We start from the raw sequence: 27,265 nt of genomic DNA, 5'->3' as shown, positions 1-27,265 counted from the left end.
GAACATTTCCATTTATCTACAAATTGATATATCAGAAGTTGCACTTCAGACTACCAGAGAAATGTGGACTGCTAGAGTCCTGTTACACCCTGGCTGGCAGAAGATGGTAAATTCTCAAGCAGTCCACCTTGAACCATTTTAAATGTCTCAAACCAGAGTGGCTTCCTCTACCCACCACAGGAAAAAGCGATCTCTCCATTGCAGGCCTCTTCCATGGGATGAGGTGGAACCTGTCACCAGTCAGCTGCTGGCTTTTTGCTTGTGAATCACGTATGAACCCATGGGGAATGGCACCTCTTTGAAAGCAGCGTGAGGCTTGTCATCCGTTACCACAGAAACAGTGATTTTCACAGAATTGTTCCACCTGGTTGAACTAGAACATAGTTCTTCAAGATTTTATTTCAGTTTCAAGAGAAGTGATGGAACTGGGATGGGATTAGGCCATTGTTTCACCCTCACCGTCAGCGAAAACAGAACCCCAAAAGGGGTCTTGCCCTTAGCCTCCAGCTGCTCAGTCTTATCCCATGCTACTCACTTCCTCCCATTATCGTATGCATTTGAGATGCCATGGGGAATCAAATCAGGATGCTGATCTGGGTTAAAATAAACCTTTCCTTTTTGAGACAGTGACTAACTTGGACCGGTTCCCAATCCAGTTCTGTCTATGACCTTGGAAACACTTGCGCTAATGTGTCCAAGAGAGGTGTAGTGTGGGAATTGAAGCATCGTAACAGTGAAAGGGCAAAGCTGTTTCACTTACCGGTTTCTGCTAGTATAAAATGATCTTGAAACTAAAGGACTAGTGTCACTGGATGAAACAAGCATCTTATTTCTAGCCTGAATTTGCCTCTCTTCTGGTTAACTATAGGGTCCTCTCTGTTTTCGGATTTTTTTACTTTTGTAAACACCTAAAACTGTGACGTCTCCAACATCTTAGCTTTATGTTAATAAGGCAAATCAATTGGTCTTCATCAGTGCCTAACATGCCTACTTCACAGCACAACTATGGTCCTCCACATAATTTTTGCTTTAAGTCCTACACAGAAGGGAAGGGATGACATTGCTTTGTCCTTGGCACTTCAGCATCTGTTTGGTACACCAGCTTCACATCAGGCACGCGGTCAAATGCAAGTCCATGTCTCATGCTTCTGTCAGCGCAAGCCCAAAGGGGAGTGCAGAACATGCCTCTTCACCTCTTGTGGGTAGGCTGTGCACGCCCATGCCCACACTGTTTGCATTGCCAGAACCTCAGCCCCAGAGGAATCATAGAATAGTTTGAGTTGGAAGAGACCTTTAAAGATCATCACATCCAACCCCACTGCAATAAGCAGGGACAACTTCAACTAGATCAGGTTGCTCAGGAGCCCTGTGCCTGTGGACACTGGTCAGCTAAAGGGGCAGGAGAGGCCCTTTACAAAACGAAGGGCCCGTGTGCAGATTTCTCTCTCCAAGTGCATTTCTGCTCTGGGGAAGGAGCCTGGTGTAGCTACTGCAATGTCAGCAGTGACTAGAGCTGATCTGTCCCCTTAGCACGGAGCAGTGCCAGGAGGATGCCAGCCTGGGTCTGGGCTGAGTTGACCAACCCTGCATCCTAGACCCCTTTCCACTGGGAAGCCTGACAAGGAGAGGGACTTTCTACTTCTCCTTGAGGTGGAGAAAAGGCCTAGAAAGTTTTCAGTTTGTCACCTGAGACAAATACATGCCTGTGCCATGAGTGAATGGTTGTGCTCCTTCCCTCACCCTTCTTCTTCCTCAGTGTTGTCCTGATTTAATTTTTCCCTCTTCAGCTCCTGCTGTGCCTTGTCAGTCCTCAACTGACACAACTCCTGCGTCAGCCCTTTGGCTCAGAGCAAGCAGAGCTTTCTGCTAGTCAAACAAGAGTTTATTGAGGAGAGTGCTGAAGTAGCCCTTTACTCTTAATTGAGTTCAAAATGAAATCTCATCCTCCGGGACACAAACATTCTGCAAAACCACCTCCTAGATACAGAGTGCAACAACAACAACAAAAAAAAAAACAGCAGAGAACACAACACACTGAACTCAGAGACCAACAGATCCAAAAAATTTTGTCAATGGCAAAATGCTAGTGAGCAGCTCGGGTTTTAGCTCTCCCACCAGCTGCCCAGAATCATGCTAAGCTTGGGTTTTGCAGCAGTGCTCTGCAGTGGCAAAGAGGGGTTGAGACAAGGAAAACACCTAGAGATGTATGGTACCTTAGCAAGTTAAATCGAGCAACTTAACATCAATACATGCTCCAAAATGCTTGGAAATTATTTTCTAAGCAACTGTGGCTTTAATTTTTCTCCTACCATAGCTAAAACTTGCAAGTACATGTAACACTATCACTGTAAATATAGGGTGAATCTATCTAGCAAGTAACTTACAACTGCAATAGCCATGCCCCTTTTAAGTTTATACATGTGTATAGAAGCATATATATATTACGTACGTATTTATATATACACATATATATAACCTTTTTTTTCTATGTTGTTAAGCTATGGGCCATGTTTCTAAAAAAAACCTTGTCCTACAAAGCATATTGAGCTCTTTGCAAAAATGAGTGGTTCAGTGTCGTATCAGATGATGCTTGGTTATGATTTTTTTCTGTCAGTCTTACTCCAGATGGGGTTACCAAGCACCAGTTTGCTCAATTTAGACATTCATGTTTAGCTTCCATGAGGGAAAAGTTACAGCATGACACTTGAACTACCAAACTAAAGTCTGGCCTTGTATGTCACTACAAATTCAATAGAAGAAAGTTAGTGATATGATCTAAATCCCAGCAACCCAAGTCTTCTCTTTTCCCTACAGAGTCTCAATTTCCCAACCTCTTCTGTTAGCACTAACAACCAAGCAGAGGGTTCAGGGAGCTGCCTGAACTCAGATCTGCCTGTGATCTCATCTCCAGGTTAGTTTTTCAGTCAGATCAGCCCTTTTCAGTAGCTCACTGGTGGTCACATGTATGTGAGAGCTCCCCTAGAGTGAAAAGTCTCATCAGAAAAAGGGGAACCTTGACAGAGATCAGCTCGAACCCCTGTTGGGCAACATGTCACTTGCTCTTGAAGTTGTCCTGCTGTGTGTAACATGTTCTCTGGGCCAGGACTCAATAGCACACAAGTGGGAAGGAGACCTCATCCTTGAGGTAGGACCACAGATCTTGGTATTTTCGACCAAGTGCAGAGCAGTCAGGACACCTGGGGTTATCACATGGCCAAAGAGGGGAGACACCTGGTTCAATCTGCTCATTAGCCAGACAGGGCGAGTCCTTGGATCAAGTGTCCCACAGCCCAACAGTTAGCAAAACCAAGGGCTCACCTCCACTCCCCAACCTGCCTTTATGAGTGGTACCATTGCCCCAGATACTCACACCACTTGTGCTCAGAGGAAGCCATTCATTACTAGCACTTTCCCAATGACTGAGGCGGCATTTTCCAAATAATGGGAAGGAAGGAAGGACAGACGGAAGGAAGGAAGAGAAATAGCCAGAGACTTCCTTTCAGGTGACAACTCTGCAAATAGCAGAGGTCAGTGACCCTAGTAGCACTCTGTCGATGTACATATGTGTGGAGCCCTATGCACGTGCATGGCCAGTGCTCTGCTCTACCTAACTGGTATTCAAAGCTTCTGAGCACGGCTTGTTACTGCCTATTGCTGCCTGCTACTGCCTGCTTTGAGTGTGTGGACTCTGAAGGTCTAGTATAGGCAGTGTGCAGTGCTAAGAGCAGAGTATTCACCACACTTTAAAAATAACACAATGCATGCCTCACACCTTTGCTTGAAAGATATCTAAGTGCTTTATAAATATGCATAAAGCAATCCCCAGTGATGTGGCAGAGATGTTCTGTAGACTGTGCTGAGGAATGTTCCCAAGAGTGAGGATCTGCTGAGGCAATTCACAATAAAGCAGCATTATTATTGCCTGTTCTTCCCAGTTCACCTTGAGAAATGAGACGTAAATACTGTAATGGCAGTTCTGTCTCTATTGTTTGGGCAAAGCAGCCAGCCTCAAAACAGCACAGTAAGGAAAGAATTATATGGATGCAGCTCCCAGGTTATATTATCTCCTGTGACGATACAGCCCATTGCTTTTTCACAGGTATAATGTCCTCTATTGCCTCAAAGCATACTAAATCACCTTGCCACCTCTGCTGATTAGCAGAGACTTCATATGAGACCTTATACTCAACATGCTGTTGCACAAACTCAGAATTATAAACAAAATGAATGTCCAAATCACAGTATCAGGATAGGTATGGTACCTACATATTCAGCAAGCTCTCTGGGTCTGCAGTTAGAAGGTGTTGAATAGGGCAGAGCTCTGAATTTGGAGAGTATAACGTGATCAAATAGGGAGAAATCTGTTCTGTGACCATTCAGTCAAATGTGTGAGCCTGGTAGGAGGAGATTAACAAGATCGGGGTGTAAATTTGCATCAGTTAGAAATATAAATCACGCCACAGACACTAGGCCTGTAAATAATGACACAAGCACAATAAACAGATTCTTGACAGGAGGCTGCCCTTAGGACACAATGGTAGAGGCTCCTGAGGTTTGATGAAGGAATAGAAAATAACCAAAAAGGGAACACAGTCCCCAGTGTATATAAAACAGGGGACTAAACAAATCAGAATAACCTTGAGGCATGCAGGCCTCCCTGATCTTTCTCAGCTTCTCAGCTGCCCACGTTCCACTTGCAAAGCTGTAAATAATGAAAAGAAGGCTCTGAAGCACTTCAACAACAAAGCAGTTTCCAGGTATTCTATCAGAAAGTTTCCAATGTTTATCACAGAGATAGAACAGTAAAAACATTGTTCAGGCTTAATCTCACTGGCCACTGTAAGATAGAAAACAAAACTGATCTCTATTCTTCAAATTCTCGAAGTTAACTGATTTGCTCTACATTGGCACTTTTGAGCCCCCTTCTGAGGTGGAGAGCTCCAGAACCTTCCCAGTTAGTCAAAACACTGCTATTTACGATAGTAGGACATAGATACAATGTCTAAACAAATAAGATGCTTTTTACATTTTTCCCCAGAGATTTGTAGGGGAGGGATGTCCTCTCCAAACTCAAGATGATGACCACAGGGTTTATTTGGTCAGTACTATCAAGGAAGAAAGCTTTTGATGGGTTTGGGAATAGCTTCCAGGTTGCTGTTCACTCACTGAGGGATGAATAGTGGGTGACCTTTCCATGTACTCACAAAGACTTCCAGGTCCTGAACCACATTAGAAAGTGAACGGGAGTAAAAGGACATCTATAGAAGAGGGAAACAGACAGGAAACAAACACCAGAAATATTTGTGCTTTTTCACACATGCATAGGACCTTGTGTCCCTATAGCTTGCTGCTTCCACAAGACCCAGTTTGCCCAGCGTGGCCTAGGGTGTCAAATGAGTAATTGCAGAATGATTAAACTACAGACTATGCTCCCAGTGTGTTTTGGTCAAGTCTGCCCAATATGGTGAGACTTCCCTCCCATAAGCACTCTGGCTCTGTCTGTCTATCCCTTCTCTTGCAGGCTGGAGAGGGGAGCTGAGCAGAGCATAGGCCTCCTGTATGACACTGAGGCAGGAATAAGGGGAAGGTGGTGCTGCCTTCTGTCACTGGGAGCATAAGCACCAAGGGGCTTTGACTCCAGGTAGCATAGAACTCTTCCAGCGTTACTTTTCTCCAGCCAAAACCTACATCATTTTGTCATTCTTGGACACTTCCTCCGGGAGGCAGGGAGAGAATCTGTATTGCCAAGCCAATGTTCATTTGCCCTGACTCAGATTGGTTTTACTTTGCTTTGTACCCTCTGCATCACTGACAATGCATCTCCCCATTTCAATAACTCTCCAAGAAAACCTGCAGCCAACACCAGTCTCAGTCTGTGCTTGACACTGGTTCATCCAGGAAGGTTGAGTCCTGGGGGAGGTGAGCATGCCCAAATAGCCCATGTAAATACAGGTGGTACCAGCAATGCTTATATAAAGCAAAGGGATTAAACTGAAGTTGCCTCCTTATATTTAATCCTCACCATCTCCCATGCTGAGTCTGACCGTTGTAGCCAGTTGTAGTCTGTACATACTTTGTGAAAACAGATCTCCATTACTTGCTGGGCTCTACTGATCAAATCTTCGTCTCTTCCTTGTCAGCCACTTGTACTTCACCTTATATTCCCTTTGTAGTAATCCAGAAAAATTCCTCTATCTTGCTTTCTGGCATGCTTTCTGGAGCACTAAGAGCACACAAAACAGTCTTTCTGAACTCAGCCTCTGTGCCTAGTACTACAGCATTCCCAAGCCGCCACCTATAAACAACTGCTTAGCTTCTGAAGTCGTGGTCTGAAGCATGCCTCAGTGCCAAGTTTTCTAAGTCTCTCTACTGACTATATGCGCCTGTCAAATTTCAAGAGTTGCTAAGCAGGCCAAATAGAGACAATTTATCTTGGAAAAATAGCAAAAGGCATGCCCCTGACACTATGGCATCCCATTGCGAAATCGCAAGCATGGAAACACCAAAGCTTCTCAGCAAAACCACTGAAAGAATTTTATTTTTTTTAATGCAGGGTGGACAAAACAACAATTTTCAATATCATTATTCTTGGAAATGATTGAACTAATCTAGACAAGTCTTCCCCAAAAACATCAATCTGAAGTGGCTACTTGACCCAGGAAATACCTACTAAAATGGTTCAAGATTGGCGAAATTAAGTAAAAAATATGTAGGTCTGAACTTTGGACAAGGCACAAGACCTACCTATGCTATACGCGTGCAAGCATAAAAGGTGTCACGAGAGAGAATAATTAATTTTTCAGTAACAGGCATCATCCTGCTCTGGCACCATTTGGGTTCTTCACTAGTTTGTCTGGCATCAAAATAGTCTCTTGGGGTAGCAAGAGTGGTTGGAGCACATCCAGGCTTCACCCCCACTGGCTGTCAGGATGCTCACAAAGATGTGTACTCAGAGGTGAGATGTGCTGCCAATGCCAACAATTTAGAAGCAGCTGAAGTGCCCCAAAAGCTAGGAGGAAGGACTGTTTGGAAAAACAGAGGGATTTAACACACTGTTAGCTTTTTTTAAAATTCAGGCAAAAATGTAACATTTTTCTCTAGGACAGTAACAGTTTCTGGGCAGGGGGAACACATTGCCTTATACCAAACATTTCCCAGGCGCTGTAACGAACAATAGGCCTCTGACAAGCTATCTTAGCTGTATCCATCTGCATCCCAAATGCGAAACACTGGCACAAGTGAAAATTCAACTAAAGATTCTTTTACTCACATCCAGAATCTACATGATGCCCCACAAACCCAGATGTGCAGCCGCCACAGCCACGTGCCTGTGCAGTCCTTGCTACACTCTTCTTTCCCATATCCTTTAAGGAATCTGGACAAGGAAAGGTTTATAACTGGAATGATTAGTGTGAGTGGTTAAGACAGAGATTTTGAGTAGAGGAGAGATTCTCCCTGCTGTCCTTCTCCCATGGATTCCACATTTGTCCTTTCTTCATACAAGGCGTTGCTCTCCCTATACAGAGGATGACCTAACGCTTAGAGGTGCAAGTTTGGCTGTGCTCCCAGAGATGCCTCTTTCTCCCACTCAGGTGAGACCTCGCAGGGCCAGAAGAAAGGGGAAAACTGAGCCTTTCAGCACACTGATAGCTTGCATATCTAATTACACCCAGTTAAACTGGCAAATCACCCTTAGGACATAAATGGGCAGGCTGTCAGCAGGAGGCAGTGGAGCAATCCATGTGTGCATGTGTTTCAAACTACCACCTGCACTGGAGCTGTCATGCATTTAGTTACTATCATAGTTCTCAGCAGATCTGGACTGGGATTTCCTCTCTTTAGCAGCTCTGTTGTGACAGCAGATCGGTATTTGCAAGGAAAGCTGGCATTCAGCTTTGATACTTGTTAAATGTCACAATGGGTAGTGGAAATAAGAAAGCAAACTTCCCAGTCAGAGAAAGAGGGACATTCAACTGGAGTTACACCCCTCAAACTCATACCTCTGTTGAAGGAAGAACTTGCGTGCTTTCCAAAACTCCCATACATCCACTCTCAGATCTCCTTCATCTCTCCTATTGTGCACTACACAACTTTACAGGTCTATATTTCTCCTATTTATTTTGTTTAGCATCCCATTTCTAAGGAACAGCTTCACCGTGCATAATGCAGCAGCTGCCAGTAAGTCACTAGGATAGACAGCCTTGTTTTCCACAGGGAAGTGTGTGTAGTCAGAAAGAAATGAAGCATCTAAAAATAATGCCCTTAACACTCTACATGCAGCTGGTTTTCTCCAATTTTCCACTGGCCCGCTGCTGTACGCTGATGACAGTGTAAGAGGAGATCAGAGAGCCAGCTCAGTACTTTTCCATGGAAGGATGAAATCTCTAAGAATAACAATTTATCAGAGAAGCTGTGTCTGTTTGACCTGGCTCATTTTCAGAGATTAGAAACCAAATAACTCACAATGTATTGTGTTGACTTTGTGGGCTTTTTTTATCTAAGAAGTGATTTTCATGTTTCATCAGTTCTCGGGGGGGGAGAGGGGGGTGGGGAAGAATGCACATCTGTCTCACAAAGTGCATCAGTGAGAGGATAATAACAAATAATGATAACTTACCCACGTGGAGTGCCTTTCATCTTGAAGGATCCCAGAAATGCTGTAGTTTGTGGTCCAGTCCTGAACTGCTGAAGTCACTGCTGATTTCAGTGAGAGCAGAACCATAACCCAAGGCAGGACAGCATCACTGCAACCCCGCAGGTAACCAGCTAGCCTGCAGAAAGGTCCATATAGATTGTTGGGGAAATAAGTGCTTTTGAACTGCTAAGCCATATACTAGTAGAATTTGCATGCTCCCGCCTTCCCGGGGCTGAAAGAGATACTATACAGAAGCAGCCACCGGCCCTGGTCTTCCACACCGCCAGATGAGCAGGTCAGTTGAAGGGAGTGGTAGACAGCCCTATTGTGATGGAGGAGACAGTCATGAAAAGAGCTTGGGAAAAAACTCATCGTGACAGTAACTGACAGGCTCACTATCATGATCTCACATATAGAAACAGATCCTGCATCACTGACTACACCTGTAGACTGCACAGTGGCAAGGCACATGCATTGACCCTCAGGTCAGCTGGCACTGACTGGCCACACCTGGGCTATTAAACTCTCTTAGCCTACAAATCAGGGTGGACGCATTCAAACAACCTGTTAGGAATGGTCCTCGCACTGAGGGAACTGGCTGCCCCCTGCCACCAGCAGCCCAGGAACTGTTGAATTATTAACTTAATAATTAAACAGTAGGGAAAATCAAGTTGCAGTACCTGGGCTCAGGCCCATGTAGACTTTATTTTACTAACATAGAAATAGCTAGTGGCTTTAATGAAGTAGTGTCCCATTGGCTGCTGGGTTGACCTACACCCAAAGATGTGGGTGCACACAAAGTCAGGGACAAGCTGGGAAAAGCTGAAACTCCTTACAGGTTTTACCTGCCTCCATGCAAAGCCAAAAGAGTGGAAATGAAGTGGCCAAGGGTGCTTGAAAATTACGCTACTGAGGTGAAAGGCAAAACCCATACACCAGCAAGGAGTCAGATTCCGCTGGTGGTTACCTCCATGCAACCAAAGGCATTTCCCTCTGCTGTCTCCTCCCCATCCTCCTTCACAATATACAAAACACATTTGTGTTAAGCTAACGAGATGTACATTTCAGCTCTCTCCCAATTTGAGCCCTGACTGGTTTGATGACTCAGAAATGCCAGGTGCAACTTCAAAGCAACAACTTCAGTAGGTTATTATGATAGGATCTCCAAATTACATCTCAAGGATACACATATTAAAAATATAACGGCAAATGATGAAGATATGAACACATTGCTTAAGCCCCTGGAGAAATTGCTCAAATTCTCAACAGAGAACCGAAGTAAAACTACCTGGCTTCAGTGCTGGAGAATGATATCAGGATTCTCCTGGAAGAGGCTTGCTGAAGTCCCCAGCCAACCTAAGGGGCAGAGGAAAAATCTTTCCCATCTCAGCGGACATCTGTCAAACAAAATGTAATACATTTTAAAGGACTCTGCCAAATTTAGATGTTGTGTACTCCTGCCTGGCTATCATGAGCACTCTGGAGGTCACATAAAAAGAAATAGTTCTCACAGCACAAAACCAAGTGAAGCAGATTGCATAGCAACCTACTCTTTCAAGTATAATACAAGCTTCTCCATTCCCTCCAGGAAAATCCTGTCTACGTGCTATGATGCCACATCTCATCTCAAATGCTAAATTTGTCCAACGCACAACATCTGGGAGATATTCACATGTACATGAAGAGCCCTATCCTGCGACACAGAGGGAGGAGCCATGTGGAACCACACTTTCTCTGAATGTTTGCCAGGCAAAATAGCACTGGATACTATATATAAAAAGGTGCAATTTAGAGGCCCAAATCTGCTCCCTCTGAAGGCAATGGCAAAATTGCCACCATCTGCTGCAACCACTTATCCTTCAGGAGACACTCAGAAGAAGCAGCAGTGAGGCTCTGTCATTGCATTGGCAGCAGAAGCTCAACAACATGGTGGCAATATGTACTGCAGGTGGCCAAAAGTCATTCACACAGCTGTTCCAAACGCCTAGCAGGGCAAACTCCAGTGAGAATTACAAATAAATTTAGCCCTTTGGAAAATACTTATGGCTCATATCATAGTTGAAGTTCTGAGCTGGGCAGCAGTAAAATCCATTGTCATTAGGGATGTGGCTCTTTTCTCGTCTAGCAGTCTCTTTCCAGATGTTTCTGTGATATTTTTACATGAATTTTCTTTCCAATAATCTCCTTTAAGAATCCAAATAAACTCAAAAAAACTCAAAGTGTGCTGCTGGGGTGCATGCCGTACGCTGCAGCAGTGTCCTCAGAAAACTCAACCAACCATCATGCTATGCTTGTACACAAGTTTTGGGCTCACTCTGAGTACAGCATTGTCAAGACACACTCAGACATGAATAAAGGCTGCATTTAAGAATGGCAGAGCAGATCAAGATTGCTCAAGTCAGTCCCAACAATAGTCCCATCTTTCTCCAGAAACATCTATCAGACAGCAGTTTCATATCTTTTCTGTTAGCATCTGTTCAGCCAATACATATCATGCTGCAGAGGTCATTCTCATAGCACAGTATGAACTAATTGTCCCCATCAACTTGGAGACTAGAAGTACCTAAAGAGTTAAGGTTAAGTGTTCATTAAGGTAGTCTCTGACCCCTGTCACAGTGCTGGCATTTTGCCACTTGTTTTGGCCTCCACAGGGTCTGCTCCCTATATCCCAACACAAACTTAAGTGAAATCAAAGGAAAATTTCTGAATTTGAAGTCATTGCCCCACAATAGATACAAAGTGATCTAAACTGGATTAAGAGTGAGCAAGCTGGAGGGTTATGTGTTTTGAAACAAGTGGTTCTAAGAACAGTTGGATTTGACCATTATTTTGTTCCATTTTAAAATTAGGCTAGGAAAAATAAACCTATTTTACAACCAAATAATATTTATTTTGTTCTTTCATGTTCCAGCATGTTACAATGAACGTGTACTGCCCTGAAGGCAACTCTGTTTCAAGGAAGTCTACTTCGTAGATCACGGTTTCTGGGAGAGAAGTAGAAAAAAGATTGACTTTGATGTCCTGTAGCCCAAAGAACAATTGTTCATGAGATACACTCTATTATAAAGAAAAGAGCCTTCTGGGTGTCAGCAAACTATGTATGAAAATAAAACTTTTAGCATACATTAAAATTGTTGTTGATTGTAGAAATATTGCCACAGTTTACAATGTCAGTCTGATTACACAGGACGACCTCAGCCAAGCGAGGAACTGCATTTACGGTATTATACATCACTCCTGCTCCCATCTTTTCAGGAAGCTGAATTCCCCAAGTATTGAACAGGCTACACTGAACTAGCTCAATAGTGAGCATGCAGGATGATGGGGGAAGAAGAAATTCTCCTGTGGCAGGGTTTTCTCCTGGCCGTGCTACTCTAAAGGCTGGTAGAACAGGAACACTCCCACCCTTCAGCACAGGTAGCAGGCCCTCCTGAAACACAGAGAATGGCACTCTGTCCCCACCATTGCTATCAAACTGCAGAGCTAGGAAAATCATTGCATCTCCCCACACCTCCATGTCCCAAGCAACACTCTCTCAGCCTTGGCTATTTGGGCCATGCGCTCGTTCAGCCAGGGACTTTTTTCTCCGAGGTGTTTGTACAACGCCTGACACACTGGGATCTCTAGACACTCTCACAACACAGAAGAGGATAAGAATCATCATCATTCCCAAAGCTTGCCAGGGCAGCTGCTGGGGCTGCATCCAGGAGGCACAGTTGTGTAATGCCTCCACATTTAAGTGTTATGACTTGAAATTTCCATTCAGAGCAGTTAGGCACTACTTGGGGGGAGAACAAGAAGTACCAAGTTAGACTACACTTGGAAGCTCCTAAGTAGGACACAGAGCTAAGTCTGAACTTTCACCCTCCCTCTGAGCTGATGACTTGCAAGCGCTTGCCTCCTTACTCCAGATTTTTCTTTCATCTTAGTTGTCACATGGAGCAGGGGTCAACTGAAGCCACGAGGTTCCTTTTTTCACATCTGCAGTTATCAAACTCTGCCTTCAGGTACATAGAGTATAGCTGCATGTTGCAATCGAGAATGCCACCATTTTTCCACATTTCTCTCTTTTCCCAGGTGGATCCATCCCCAGTCCTCACATTTCACACACCTGGGAAGGCATCTCTTCACATCTCCCAAAAAGGGAAAGTTATGAAGGGTCTAAATTTTCCTACCACTCTGGGAGCACCGCTATGCCTGAAACAGTTTTTCCCCTGGGCTGTAAAAGTGCTGTCAGCAAACCCCTTCCTCACTTCCCTGTTCCTTAGCCCCGATTCAAACAGGGAAGAGGGTCAGCAGCACACAGCTTATTTGGCCTGGTGGTGCACTCCAGAAGAAAAGCATCAATGACCTGTTTGGGACAGAAGAGCTATGAATTTGCTTAATTCTTGTGCCAGTATTACACAGTAGTTGTAGCTAATAAAAAAGCATACAGTAAATGCAGCAAGTGTAATCCCAAGATGAGGGAAGCTTTGCTTGAAATGTTTCTGAGGTGACTGTGAAGAGCAGGACTTAATACAGCCTCAATGCAGAACAGAATGTGGTCTATTCTCTCATCATGCCTCCAAGAATCTGGAAGACTTGGGAACAAATAGAGAGGATGAAAGAGGAGTGAAAGAGTCCCTGAGTCCCCATAAATCTGCCCCAGAATTGGCACAATAAAAGTATATTAAAAAACCAACGTTGTTTACAAGCAATGTATGAATGGAAAAGAGGTCAAAAATCATCCCGCAGAAAGAGAGGTGTGACAAAATGCCTACCCATACATGGTCTGCAGGCATGTGTTTGCTCTTGCTCTAACTGTGTAACAGAGAAAAATACGTGAAAATCAAATGATTTCTTAATTAGGCAGTAGAAAGATTACTTGGCCCAAATCTATATATAACCCTGAGCAGAACGTAGTTTCCAGTGAAGACAATCTGGTGGAGTAGCCTGAGCTCCCTTTGCCTTTTTCAAGGCCTATGACATTCATTTGCAGGACTATTATCCTCAAATTAGATACTTCAGTGATTTCCCCACCACCACCCTCACTATCTACAGCAGTGACAGAGCCTGGCAATCATGTGCAACTCTGCAATAACAAACTGGCAAATTCACAATGGAAGTAAACAATTTCAATTAGGAATTGGATTTCATTTTTAAGCATCCAAGAACTTATTTAACCAGAAGCAAAAGAAACCATTAGGAATTAGGAATCTTCTTACTAAATGAGAAGTAGCATAGGGCTGGTATGAGATACCCTTTATTGCAGAAAACTTGGTGGAAAGTCCACTGTTATCCTTGTATTATTATTGGTTACAAAACAAACAAAAAAAAAAGAGAGAGAGAGAGAAAGAGAAAAGTTTTAGAGAATAATTTGTCCAAACATCAGTTTCAGATGTGCTTGTGCAACTCCAGTGAGGCCAATGGGTAGCTCAGGGACACAATGTAGACCAGGATTTCTACTACCCAGTGTAGCGATCATCTCTTAAAGGCCTAAGGCGTACACACCTCACTGGTAGGACAAATTTCTGGACTAGAGCATCACTGCAGGAAGGAAAGGCAGGAATAAACATGGAGATCCATCTGCCCTCTAGCAGATAGGTCTATGAGTCTCAAATAAGGGAAATGTCTGTTGAACATTAGTTTAAAAATAGAGATGAAAAAATTGGCACCAATATCATGTTAGTAAGTTACCAAAGAGCACTTGAAAATGGAGAGGGGGACAAATGCATTTCTTCTTGAGCAAATATCAAAAGGAGCCAAAGAAGGTATGTGGGCATCTCTTGGACAAACAGTTCAGTGGGACAAGTGCCTACAACATGCTGAGTGCAGCTTTTTATTTTAGGTGGAGGAAGATGCTAAGGCTTGGCTATGCCTTTTGCCCAATTCCAATTGATTGGCGAGTGACTAATTGAGAGATAATTTGAATGAAGTGTCACAGTTCAGTATTCTAAGAAAAAGGAAATATGAGAGCAGCAGAAAAGGAATAATAGATCTCAGGAGATCAGACTTCACCAGCTAAGCAAGTGGCTGTTAGAGTCTTCTAGGAAGATAATTGGGGATAGCTGTTAGTAAAGGATACTATATTGAATGTGCAGTGGCAAACCACAAGATTCAAAAGAAAGGTCTTGATTCAACCTCTGAGCCTGCAATGCTGAGTTCCTCAATGACCAGAATCTCAAAAAGTGCTTGTGCGAATAATGAAAGCAAAAGCACATAACTAAGGATGAATGAAGTGGAATAGATGAAGCACATAGGAATAAAAATGAATGTCAAGTGACAAGGGATAAAAAGGCAATAAGAAATAAATTAGAATAGTAAAAGTGGTGCTTTTCCAAGCAGGAATGAAGACGAGCCTAGAGAGATGTAAAATATACAATAACATGCTTCTTTCTGTATTCACAAAAAAAAAAAAAGTTAACTATGAGTTAGTGTTAACAAGGAAATAGCAAGCTAGGCCACAGTGTAGAAAACACAGGTTAAAAATATTTCATTAAATTAAGGATGTTCAAATCATCAGGGTCTGAGGAAGTCCTCCCTCCCTTGCACGATAAGGAGTAATCTGAGAGCCTTGGGTGATCATCTTGAATGGCTGGAAGACAGGAAACACAGTACTTCTCTTTAAAAAGGGTAGGGGAATTACAGACCTGTCAGCAAAACGGGGATCCCTGAAAACAGAAATTCTTATTAAGTAAAACTACCATTTTTTAAGTACTTAGAAGATGATAACAAAGAGTTACACTGGGCTTGTCAAGAACAAATTGTGCCAAACTAATACAAGTCCCTCCTTAGAAAAGACAACAGACCTAGTGGATTCAGGGACATTATGGTAGAAGGTGTTGTTTGCGCCCTGGATGCTGACTTGCATTCTCTTCAACAAGCAAAGATGGTGTGGTCTAGGTCTAACTCTGGGCCTGCCTGATGGGGCTTATCAAATAGAAGAGAGCAAAGCACCAGGCCCCTTGCAAACCTTGCCATGGCATGGGCATGAGGGGACTGTCTGCTGTGTGACATGATGCTGAAGCCAAACTTGCTGAGAAGTGCTGTTTGCTAATATTAAAGTAGGGCTCCTCAGGAGCCAGGTGCTGGCCCTACATGCTATGGCCCTGCCCTAGACCTGACCATCACCCAGCAAATTTCCTTGAACAATTTCTCTACTTAGCTAAGGAAAGCAGAAAGGGGAGTAAAGCTAATTAGAATATAATGATTTATACATTCTCTGTTGCAGAACAGGGAGGAGACTAAAAGATCTCTCAAGATGCTGTTCAGCTCACTATTTCTGTGATTATCCTTTTTTCCTTCAGCATTATGGAGCCATTTTGACTCTCCATAGCAAAGTACCTTCTTTATCATCCATGCCAACTGAGTGGTGTCTGTGTTCCACTTCGCTTTGCGTTGGCTCAAGTTACTCTCAGCAATAGACCATAGTCAGGCAATCAGTTGAGTCAGAGAGGCAGGTGGTCTTTTAGGTCCTTATACAGCTTCGCTTCTGCAGTAGGGGACCTGGGAACTGGTGAAAGAGGGCTTGAAGGGTAGTGGAGAAAGATATTATGAAAGCATGAAGGAGAGACTCTGACTATGCCAAGAGAAGCATGGGGCTCTAAGACAAAAGGAAGAGAGGTTAAGGGAGGAATGATGATGCTGTGGGAGGAGGATGCCTTGTGAGACACAAAAATGCCAGAAATGATAGAGAATTCAAGAGGATGGGTAGGGAAAGACAGCCAGCAGACACACATTCCTGGGGAGGGAATATTTTTGTAAACCTCACTTAGCTATTCACACAATCTTTCCTTCTTTTTCTCTCATGCAGAAAAACACATATGTGGTGCACACACAGAAAAATTTTAGCCAGCCTCCTTATGTTAACAAATACATGCAGATAATTTCACATATCACAATGGTTCCAGAAAATGTCTTAGTGATATTCCTTATCTAATCCAGTTTTCATCAGAGGGTGATACCAACACAGGATATCTTAAAACATCAAACTTCGAAGCTGGTCTCCCTGAGCATACCATATGGTCAAGGGACAGAGAGAGGTTCCTCCAAGAGGAAATTGAGAGAAAGAGCCTGATTTACATGTCCAGAATCATGCTGTGTAGCAGGTTTTCTCTCTGGATTACACAGCCTAGGAGCCAGCCCTCTGAATTAGATACCTAAAATTAGTGCAAGTATGAACTAGTGTGTTGCAGTAGAACAAAGTGATTGCTTTCAGAACGCACTTGGAAGTTCAGGTCACTATTATGTAAAAAACATACTTACTAGAAACAAATATTTTAATTCATTTACAGTCTTCCACAGAATTTTTCAAACTTTCACTGCAAAACTGAAATTCCTCCACAAACTATATTCCAGTTTTCTACAATCAAAAAATATAACCCCAAAAATTCAGCCAGTCAGATGACAACTAGGCAGTTTGTTTAAGTTTAGGTTGCCAGACCCAGGAAGATTTTTTAGCTCTCAGTTTTCCTAATGGAAGACATGAAAATGTAATTAAACCCAGATATTTTTACCAAGGAAATTTCCATTTGGCTAACATTACGGTCTTCATTTAAAAAAGCCATTTCAAGTTAAAAATTCCACTGAAAAGACATTCTAAAGAGATTTCTACTGCAGGCAATGGTGCAATATAAATATGTAGACTGGAGAGGAGAGAAAGAAGTAGATGCTTTAATTTGGCAATGTACCTAAACATGAACAAGCTCTGACCATACAAGTAGTTCTGCTGAGAACACACACTGCAGGACATTGCAGCTGTTATATATATATAGGCACACACATCTTTGCATTTGCTCTACTTGGAAACTGCCATTTCTCATGTTTAAAATGCTGGTTTGGCTTACAGTTGCAGGCTAGATTATCTGGTGGCCAGTTACTCATCTAAGACCTGAGAAAAGGACAATCATAGATTTACGCTGTCACTTAGTGACACACTTTCTTAAAGACAAACTAATCTGCTGAATGAATGAGGAGCCTCCTGTAAAAAATGCACATTTATTTTATTAGATAGACAAACCCAGCTAATGTTTGAAGAGTATTAAGTAGGTAGATTAATTGCTTTGCAATGGGAATTAGTAACCAATTCATTGTTGAAAAAATAGTTTTATTGTCAAGGGGGGCAACCAAATTAGGATAATTCACATCATTTTCATTAGTGAAGATGTTTTCAGCCTGAATAGAGGTGGCTTTGCAGCTAGTAAGAACATCATGAGCATGTGAAGAAGCAAAGTTTCAGCAAACCTAACTTTAGTTCTGGAATACTAAAAGCTGAATAGCTACTTGGTTAAAGATATTCTTTAGACTTAGTCCCATCATTCTGTGTTCTGCTGTATTTCACATGGACTATGACTACCACAGGCAGGAAGGCCAGTCTAGATCTGGCTTAATCAGTAAAACAAAAGAGAAGAAAATGCTTCAGAGCTGGTCTTCGCTACTTGTTAATGTCAGCACACAGGCTTGGGGGTGTTGCAGAAAATGCACATTGTATTTCCCTCTATGACAGAAGCATTCTCATTTATTTATATTGGCTATTATCACATGTCCATCCAGTTATGATGTAGCCAGGGCTGTGGACATATAACAACATGCTAAGGTATCCTGAAGACCCACAAATCAGTCTGAAGTCAATGAGAGCCTGTGCTTCTCTAAACGACGTTACCAACATAGTGCCAACCTACAAATGTACCTGGACATAGAGCACTCAACACTGTAGCTGCTTCGTGTCTGGGTGCTGGGCTACGGAGTAGGATTCCCACCACTGAGCTAGGCAGCCAGGCTCATTATAGTGTGCCTACAGATCTGCCCATACAAAGGGATTCACAAGAGGCCATTCAATAGGCAACAGATGCTTCAGATGGCTCAGAGGAAGTGCCAAGGACATACATTCAAATCCTGCATGCACCCCAAGGCTTAGCTGCCTTATTTTGGGCTCATGAAGTATTTGCCTACATGCCACTCCACTCTGAACCCTGCCCTGTCCTGAAGCACCTCAGCATTTTCTAAGCTAAACCACTCCTGGCATGCATGGGGTCCCACTGCCATCCCAGCCAGTGAGAGGAACTGATGGAGCATTCACCAAGGGCTCTGGGGCCAGTTCCTTTTTCTAGTGAGATTCAGACCTCTCTCTCTCCCACATGAGCATACTAGCTACCAGGCTAGCTTCCCTCACCATGTGGGTTGGCCTTTCATGGGATAAATAAAAGAATTGGTTCAGGTACAGCTCAGTCCCACAGCAGAGTTACTAGGTCTGGTGTGGAGCCCACCCCTTCCCACCTGTGAGGTACAACAGGGCTCCCCTTGCTTTCAGCTCTCTAAAGGATGTTCTATGGGCCTTGTAACAGTCAAGAAGCAAGCCACCCCTGATGCTCTGTCAGCGAAAGGTAGGGGTTTGAATAGCAGAGACAAAACTAGGGAGGAAAACTGTTCAAGTTGCTCAGTGACTATTGACAATCAGACTTTTGAAGACATCTCAGGTGGGATGACCAAGGTCATCAGCCACATCTGAGACAGCCTAAAGAGTTTCACTCATAATAAAACAATAGGTGAATTAAGCAACCTGAAGGCTAGAAAATACAGAGAAAGAAATAATCCACAAAGGCCAGCAGGCTAGCATCAAATGGAAGAAACTTCTTGAAATATATTTTAGGGTGAGTTACAAAATCTGAAAGGCTTCCAAAATGCAGAATGTGATTATGAAGTTATCTTGTAAGACAGAAACCAAGAAGAAAATCTGAAACACAGGACTCTGACCCCAGAAATCACGCTTCCAGGAGGTAGGCTGCCTGATGAAATCTGTGCTTAGGCGGGTTCTTTTTTCATCTGCGTGGCTTTTCTGCAGACACTCTGTTGAAGGTAGATCAGAGCAACAGGATCAGCAAACGGCTGTCCAGGAAGACGCCTTCTGAAGAGAGGCAGGAAGGAGGAACAGCACAGATGGAGCCCTCGGAAAGTGGGTGTCTAGATAGGTGTAGTATCTAGGGAGAATGAGGATGAAGAGCCTAGATACAGCTAGACTGCAAGGGTAGTTGGACTGATACAAAGAGACATCCTACAGAAGAAACAGTGCTGGATGCCACTCAGATTGACACAACCAGTCCAGAAGGGTCTAAAGGAGCAGGCTGGTGAGTGCCCACCCAAAGGTACCTCTCTGCACCTGCAGGTCAGCATAGACCAAAACCACTGACACTCTGGCTCAAATTTCTGCTAAATTTCTGTCTCCACAGGAACTCCTTAGCACGAAAGTGGGTATTTGGTGATGCACTATTAGGCAGGCACTGATGGTTTCTTTGCCATTTATGAAAAATTCTGAACTGGTGCAGGTTAAATGGAAGTAAGACATCCAGAAATGAAGATGTCTTATTGCCATCCAAGGATTTTTTAGAATTGCTTTCAGGTATTACCGCAGAGGAAGCTGATTTCTAAATTTTTAAACTATTAAGAAAATATCATCAAGACAGAAACATCAGGCAAACGGAAAAGCTGATTTAGCATCTTCAGTAGGACTGACTTGATGTTTGAATCTCTTTCTTATGATGTCATTGTCCTCACTCTTCACTCCCTCAGCCTGCATTTCAGAGAGCAGAAAAATTACAGCCTCTGACTGCAAACAGAAAAAACTACCACTGCAGCACTAGTTCTTTCCATGCTGGAGGACACATCACAGCTCTGAAAACTAGGTTAACAACTGTGTGCGCTTTTAGCATAAAGCAAGCCTAAGCCAAAGGGGAAATAATCAATAGAATTGGTTTCTGTCCTTGTAAATGGCTGATAATTCAGTATTAAGACCCGATTCTGCTCTCACAAAATTCAGAAGCAAATCTCTATCTGGTTGCATGGAGTGAGAGAAAACCTTGAGAACTCAGTGAGGCTTATGTGCTAGTGTGCACTGAACCAGTGAAGTGGACCCAGCAAACAATTTGAGAAAAGTAAAGCTGCATTCAGGATTGGATTGGATTGCTTGCCCTCATTTTTACTTAGAGAGGCACAAAGAATACCCAGAGGATTAGCTAGTTTGATGGGTAAAAGCTCCAATGCCCTGCCAATGCTAGTTCTCCCACTGTTACTGTCTCTGCCAGCAGTCTAACGATGGGAGATTTCCTCAAGTATGCTACTGTAGACACAACCACAGTGTAAATAGTTGGGCTACTGCTCCTCTGGGAAAGTCAGCCATGCCAAGAACTGTCAAACAGCAGCAGCAACCAAGGTGGACGGCTCTCTGCTCCTTCTTGTTCACAGCAGTGATGGACAAGGTGTAGAGGATTGAAAAGGTCTGTTACAGGGCTCACGTTGTTGTAAGCAAACATCTTCCTCTCATTTAAAATAACTGAAACAACCAAAAAGGAAATGAAAAGAAATCCAAAGAACTGCATTAACACAATATAAGCACCTCACACTTAAAAATCATACATAAGTATGTATGTAATTCCAGCAACCACAGGAACAGAGGAGAATTAGCTTTTGGGTAGCCAGACTCTCTTTCCTCTCCTGTTCCATCTACTCTTCAGCCTCTCCAGAAGACGTAGCAATCCTAAAAGGACAGACTGAGGCTGAGTATAGGGAACGGGTGTATGGGACAGATGGAGACTCATCTACCTTCAAATCAGCCTCTTACAATAAAGACCCTTCAGATCATTGCTTGAAGTTTCAGCTTTTCTCACATTTAAAAGTTTGCCTTTAGCAGAAACTTCTCCCTGCCCTGTTCTACAAAGCAGCAGCTTTGCCTTTCCATTTAGCAGTCTTGAAAAGTACCAGGTTAAGCATTTTATAAGCTGGAGTTGCCCATGGAGCCATAGACCAAAAGCATTTCTAGCTCAGATTTCTCCTAAATTTCTGTCTCCACATGAACTCCTTCACACAAAAGTGAATATTTGGTAGTGCACTATCAGACAGGTACTAATGGTTTCTTTGCTATTTAAGAAAAATTCTGTTTACAGATGCAACGGAAGATAAATGACCTGGTTTCAATTTCCAAGAAGGTTCCTTTATACATCTGTAGTAGTCTAATAGGGGCTTAAGTATAGTTTACACCAACTAGTTTCCACCAGATGACACAGAAACGTTAATATACACAAGAAGCAGGTCTCCCCCTCTATTTTTTTATTTGCACCAGAAAATTATTACTTTTATGTTTGCTTGCAGTAAATGCCAAGGTGTTTAATGTAAATAGACAGGGCAGTAGGAAAGTACTTAGGGAAGATGTACTAAATTTATTGTTTGCAGTGATTCTGCTAAGTTCAAAACCAGACCTAGCAATTAATTTGCTTTGATAGAATCATGTTTTTCGTTACACTGTTCCACATATTTAATTATGTACTAATCCACCTCCAAGAAATCGGAGTGAGCTAAACTAGAGAACCATTACCTAAAAACATGACTAGGAGCCAAGCATTTGAAAATCACTTATTGATAGAAAACATAAGGCAGACTTCCAGCACAAGCAGTCCCTTGGGTTTCATCTTAAGATCTATAATGAAAAATCTCTTCTCTTTACCACTGTAGTCTTTCATCTCTTCCCAGGAGGGAGCAACCATCTTCCCAAACCCTCCCCTGTGGTCCTAATTGACAAAAGGGAGTCCTTCTGTTACTGCAGCACTGTAAGGATAATGAATTTTCTGAAGTAAAGATCATTACCAAGAAAGACCAACTACTTAACTACAGCAGTGTACTGATTCCCAGCAATGTGTTCTGGGCAAATCACCTCCAATCAAACCAGCATCACTGAAAAATTACTGGTAAATTTTCATAAAAGTACAGTTTGCCACTACCTCAAGAGACAATGCCAAGTTTAAAAAGTTTCATATAGGGAAGATAGTTGCTCCTCACCTGGAACAGAATACAGACTGTTGCCCAAAACAGGGCTGGGAGATTCATTAGGAAATCGGCAAGCTTTCAGAGAGACCTTTCTCTGGCAGGTAGCATGGAGTGTACTTTGGTTTATCTGCTATTTCTCTCAAGCTGTGGAGAGGGTGGGATGCTGGGGTAAGGCTAAGTTGACACTGTAGACTTGTACTGGGCGAGCTGAGATCATAAGGATGGTGAGATGTGACCTCCAACTATACAACTTCAGTTGCAGCAAGCCCAGCTGTTGACCTAATTACCCTGGCAAAACTGGACCTCTCCCAGGACTGCTAGTTCCTCTTGGTGGGGGAAAGAAGCTTGCTTCTGTAATACCTAGCACAGTTAAACCAGCCATATTTAGATAGACCTTGAATGAAATGTTTGATGTTCTGCGGCATTTCCTTAGGGTTGGGTTTTTTCTTGTCCAAGATGGTTTGGTCAAAAGGCATATATTTACAGAGCCTCAAAGTAAATCCCAAGCTTGCTTTCTCAGGAACTAAAACATTTTGGATGGAAATTGCAAATGTGTGTGCCATCAGGACAGGATTTTCTGTCCTGCAAACCTCTCTGAGCCCAGCAAGTGTTGCCCTAGGCCAGCAGCCAGCCAGGAAACTGACCAGTTCAAGACACTAGCCTCTTCAGCAAACTCAAAGCCATTTCTCAGCACTGGCTTGAGACCACAAGGGAACCAAAAGGTGAGGCTTTGCACTAACAGAGTGGAAAAGGAAAAGAGGCTGCCTCAACCTTTAAGGCTTCCAAGAGACCTGCAGAGGCCATTGAGTAGTCTTTTTGTGACTGTAGTTAGCAAAACAGAACATGACTTATGCGTATATTCATGCTATGACTTTGTGCTGTAATAACGTGAAAAACTGATGAATGAAGCTTTCAGGACTGAGTCATTACCATGTTAGTGAAAGAGCACTGACCAAGAATACCAGCTTTTGTGGTACACAAAGGCCATTTCCTTGCATTTTTGCCCTCTCATTGATAATAGCTGATAATTTTAAATGAGTTCTGCAGACACAAATACTTCAAACCAAACCAGTTTGTGCCAGGACACAACACAGTCACTCATGAGAAGACCGGTCTATCACAATTCCACCACGTCCGGTCACCCGAAGTTTGGCAAGGGACAAATTCTCCTAAATGAATGCATTTTTCAGAGCACCTCAGTGACTCAGGTTCCTAAGCCTTTTCCACCCCAGATAAAAGATGTGTATATGTAACAGGGCACACGCATTTCAGGGTCAGATTCCCAGAGGGGACTTCCACACTGTGATGCTGAGTGCCGAGCTGCTAAGTCACTGAATGGAAGACATGATGTTGGAGTGAGCACTGAGGCCTTCCAGGAAGAGCTGCTTCAATATCCAAAGAAACAAATGCAATGAATGAGGAGCTGCCTAAGCCAACCAACCGTGGAGTTCCAAGGACTAGCAGGTTCCTTAACACACCACCCCCACCCCCCCAAAACCTGACACTTTATGGAGGGTGGCAATGAGGCATCTCTCTCCCTGCAAAAGTCACAGCCCTAAATCCTCTCCTCGTATTTGGCACTTATACCCATCCAACTGGAGATAAAAAAGAAAAAAAAAAAATCTGCCAAGAAAGGAAGCACCCATGTCTCATTTTCATCCAACAGCTCTTTTGTTATTGCACTCCTCCAGGCCATGGAGTTGGTACCCACTTAAAGTTGAGTCAAGGATCTCCATCTTAGGCTTAGGTAGCTAATATTCCTGTTATATGGCTGTATCTAACCCTTGGTACCCAAATAGCTTTAAAATCTGGACCTTAAGATCCCAAGTTTCTCAGAAGTCAACAGAACTATGATTCCTTCATCCTCTTTGAAGGTGGTTATTCGGGTGCAAGGTCTTTTGAGGTGAAAATCTTTGAACTGAAATGAAAATATTTAGTCCATGATAAATATCTAGACTTCCCCTCTGATCAGCATATATCTCCCGGGATACCTTCATGTATTTCATCTTATTCTAAACTATTTTTGAAGGAATGATTCATAATTTTGGTTTGCTTCCACTTTATAGCAAGGATAAGTACACAGCTCTTAAATGTTTGCAGAGCTGCTGAGCAGCAGCTGGGAGACTCAAGAGACTAAAAGAAATTCATTTTCTAACAGTATTGTCTGAACTAAGGTGTAGTCAGACTTGTCAGCCCACAACTGCTGAATTAGACACATGTGATAAATGCACCACGGTAGAGTCTAACTCAATGGCAATGGGATTTGGAAAGTGACCATCAGCTTCTTGTGATCCTGTGCTGTCTGGCAATAAGTGTCAAAGGAAACAGAACCGGAGCGTTTTCTCTGAGCTGCTTCAATTTGCTGATAGCCCAGATATAGGAAAGAGAGGCGTCAAAGAGCAAGGAAGGCCAAAATCCCCCCATCCACAGCCACACACACATTTGGAATGCAGCTCAGCAGGGAGGCTCCCAAAATCATTGTTGGAAGAACAAAGGCAAGTTTTAGATGACAGACATTTCAAACAACAGAAAAGTTTGAGGAGACCAATAAGAATAACAATTAGAATGGGAAAGGATTAAGTGGCCAACAGAAAACAACAAAAGGAAAATTAACATCTTTTCAAAAATCACAAAGCAACTTCAAAAGCAGGGTAAGAACAATGAAAACCCCAAATTATGCACAGTTTAGCAGCAAAGCTCACAAAGAAATTAATTGACCCCTGCAGAGAAAGGGTGTGGGGAGATCTTATAAATTTACCAAATTCCAAACAGGATAAAAAAAATAAATTCTCACACACATAGCCTGGTAGGCAGCCAGTACCACTCGGTGCCATGATTTTTGAAGGCCAAATTCTAAAATGCATTTCTAACGCCAATAGTTTTTGCAAAGGGGAAAGCTAGAAAATGAAACGAAGTCCAACTGGGGTTAGTAGGAACCGCCAACTAGTGACACAGCACAACATGTCTGTGATAACACCTTGCTTTTTATGCACCCATCACCTAGTCAAACTTTAACTGGGATGAAAGTTTTTATGACAGGCACTAAACTCAGATGGAATTCTGTCTGTTGTTTGTTTTGAAATGTTCAGCCAAAATCATTGTGCTGTTTCCCAGAATGAGATTTGGAGTCGATAAATTATCTCACCACTTAAAGCAAAAACTTTCATCTGAAGAGCTTTACTACTGCCATATCATAGGAGACGATATTAAAATTTAGCAGAAGCCTAAAACTTAGCCTACCTGTGTTATGGCTTTTAACCTTCTGCCATAAAAGTCCAAGTGAATTTAATTATAAATCTTAGAGAAAACACACTTCACACACCCTTAGCAGATACTTCCTCAATTTCAGCAGCTAATGGTTCTGGCAGTTCATTCTGAGCCCTTCGTCTCTGAACCTGTTCCTCCCACAGCTCTTAGTGTTGTTCAGGCTGTTAGATACAACGAGGGCAAACCTGCAAAGGCTGCTCTTGGCTTTTCCAGGCTGGTGTGAGGGTGGGCACTGGACCTGAGAGCAGGAAACTGATTTACTACACTGATGCTGCCCCTGCTGGCATCCAACAGTAGAGTGACTCAGACACTGAAAAGAGGAAAAGGATTCAGGAGATGAAAAAAGAGAACATTGAGAATCAGAGTCAACATGAGAGAAATTGTGAAGGAGAATTGGAGGAAAGGACTGGAGCACATTGGGAAAGGAGCTCCTTGGATTAGGAGGTGGAGACAGCATGGGAAGGGGGAGCTGGAACCACAAGGCAAAGAGCATGTGACTGGCAGCCACAAGGATGGAGGGGACAGAGGATCTGGTGCTACTAGGGACAGCAGCTGGAGCTGTGGAAGGAAACAGAGAAACAGTTGAAGGGGAGACACAGAAATGGATGTGAAGCTTAGAGGTGAGGAAACAGACACTGGCAGCAAATGGTAAGAGAGACACTAGGAGGGGGAGCAGCTGGGGGGAAGAAGACATCAAAGAAAGAGGAGGAAAAAAGGGTTGTCAGATGTTACTGGTGTCTGGACATACACAACATTGAGAAACATGATCCTGTTCCGGCAAAGAAACTGAGATAAGAAGTCAGAGAGGAAGGGTCTGGGAATGGGAGAAGACCAAGACAGAAGGAGAAGCCTAAGGAGGGAGACTACAATATATAAAAACCAGGGGATGTAAGAAAGGGCTGTAGCACGGATGCAGGGCACGAATAAAAATCATAGGAGGAGAGATATCAGAGAGAGAACTAGAGCATGCTGTGCATCAAAAGTAATTCCTGAGGGAAGAGAATTACAAATTTTCCAGGTGAGGAGAACAAGCAGGGCCACAGAATCAAGTCAAGACCTTTGAGAAGGAAGGACAGGGCAGGAGGATGGGTCAGCGAGGAGAGGACCCAAGGAAGGAGAAGGGAAAGGTGGGGTCCCTTCCAACTCTAACCATTCTATGATTCTATGAAGCAACACTGACGGGCTGTCATGTAGCTGAGTGCTCAGGTGCTGTGAGCACTGAAGGTGCTCACAGCCCAAATTCCCAGTCCACCAGTGAGACACATTGCTGTTGGTCCAAACTGGGAATAGCAGCTGCCTACCACTCATTGTTAGTGTAAGTGCCTGCACACACTGTAAAGATACCCTGCATAGCTAAATGTCCCAGCCTTAGCGTTCAGAGGGACGGACCCAGGATCCATTTCCTTTTTTTCCAAGCAACCAAGGAATTTGCACACAAAATGGCTGCGTTAAATACTCACAGTGTTGTTGTAGAACCCTCACCTCTCTCATATCTATATGCTCAGAAAATAGCTTTTAACAACACAGTCACACGCCATCTTTCTTTAACCCCCGTGCCTCAATCCACGCGTG

This window comes from Vanellus vanellus, assembly GCF_965231255.1.
Source record: "Vanellus vanellus genome assembly, chromosome: 1".
NCBI classification, from domain to species: Eukaryota; Metazoa; Chordata; class Aves; order Charadriiformes; family Charadriidae; genus Vanellus; species Vanellus vanellus.
The sequence above is the reverse complement of the archived record's forward strand: the minus strand, read 5'-3'. Positions refer to the sequence as shown.